The sequence below is a fragment of the Dipodomys ordii genome, unplaced genomic scaffold, assembly GCF_000151885.1.
Source record: "Dipodomys ordii isolate 6190 unplaced genomic scaffold, Dord_2.0 Scaffold4, whole genome shotgun sequence".
In the NCBI taxonomy this organism is placed as follows: domain Eukaryota; kingdom Metazoa; phylum Chordata; class Mammalia; order Rodentia; family Heteromyidae; genus Dipodomys; species Dipodomys ordii.
This window is the reverse complement of record NW_012267220.1, coordinates 17,112,229-17,114,123: the sequence shown is the minus strand read 5'-3', so window position 1 is coordinate 17,114,123 and position 1,895 is coordinate 17,112,229.

The window sequence follows — 1,895 nt, the reverse complement described above, 5'->3', positions numbered from 1 at the left end:
CCAAAAAAAAAAATATTGAGGATGACAAAGATAGAATCAGCTTTCCTTTAGTGGCAGGTACACATAGGGAACAGGATTTAAATATCTTTCAGCTACAGAACAGAATTCCACCCATGCTACAAATTCTAATAAAGCAGAATAAGATGAATACCTTTTGATTGTCAACCTAAAGCAAAAGCAAACAAACAAAAAGTTATCACATTTTTTAATGAACAACACCTTTATTCTGTGAACTTCTACCCCAGACCCTTGTTTCTTAAGGTAAAAAAATACAATAGTTTTTATTTTCTTTTGCTCTTCCACTTAGCTTTTACTATTTATGATAAAATAGGTATATGAGTTAAGCCTTTCAGGCCTTGGATTCTTTACATAAGGCCAGAATAAATGCTTGTTAAGATCCCTTCTGCAATGAGGGTCTCTACCTTAGCACTTTCTGCTTCAGTAAACCTGTCTTAGCTACTTATATTTTATTTCCTTATCGGGGGATGCAAATATCCACATTCCTGTTCAAATGTATATACCTCAAGTGTTCGTACTTGTTAAATGTGGCATTTACCTCTCTTTATGTCTCTGTTTCTCAAATCAGAGTAGTTACCTTTTAATTTTCCCCAGGATACAGTGCAGATTCCAGACAATAATTAACATTCCTCTCAACATGTATAACCACCCTGGGACTGAATCAGAGCTACCACATCAAGTACAATCAGAAGTGTAGAAGTTCAGAAATGTTATGGAACACATACATTTCCAAGGTTCTAGAACTGGCTCAGAGCAGCTTTTTTAGAATTTCCTCTGGGAGTCTGTCAATCAGCTTCTAATATTCTTTCCTCATTTTAGTTGCTTTTCCAAAACTATAACCATTTGCTTCTCACATATTATGTACTCCACACATATACTCACACATACACATACACATATATCAAAAGTGTCTCATGCAACAAAAATAATTTTGTTATTTGTACTATAAAGGGTAAAAAGAATTAACTAGGATGGAACCTAGGAAATACTGCTATCAAGCCTGGATTGTGGAAAACAGCCTTCATCAAAACCTCAAATTGTGCCAAATAGCAGAGTGGATAATGTAGCTAGGAGCATCTGATGGTCTGGGAAGAAAATTCCTCTATGAGGACCACAGGACACAGGAGAAGATTGTAGGAGTGAGAGCAAGTCTGAGAAAGCAGTAGGCATTTGCTGCCTTCCTGGCAAAGAATTACGGGGTGAGAATGAACAGTTTCCTTGGAGCACTTCCCAGCCAGTGACTTTCAGGAATTACCTGCAACATGTTGTCAAAAATAATCTCCAACTTTTGTCAGTGGGCTATAAGAAAGGAGCAAGAAGGATGAGAATACTGTAACTAACTAGAGGTATTAAAACCAGTTAATCTTGACTATAGTGTTTCTAGTCACTAAAAATGAAGGATACTATAACTATGGGTAAGTTTGATGGTTACATCAAACTGCATATATGTAATGTGCCTCATAGTGTACATCTTCATAGGGACTTTTTCCCTCTAAAAGTCCAAAGAGGATTAGCCAATTGCTACCAAACAGGTAGCTCTAGTAAATCTCATGAGTCAGATAAAAGTCTTATCTGTCAAGTAAGTATGGTTTTGTTAATGGGCACATCTTTCCATTTTCTTGAAATAACTTACTTTTTTGTGCTATTGTTAAAAGCATCCATGTTTTTACTTGAGGATTGTGCCCAAACATGAGCACAGTGGATAGAAATTCCTCTTTTGCTTCTACTCTTTGGAATTCTTCTTGATAACAATACATTTTGATTTGTAATTTGTTGTCATTCGTTTTATATCTTGGTCTCCCTACTCTCTGCTAACCACCAAAAATAGAAAGAAAAAAAGAAAGAAAGAAAGGAGGGAGGGAGGGAGGGGGGGGAGG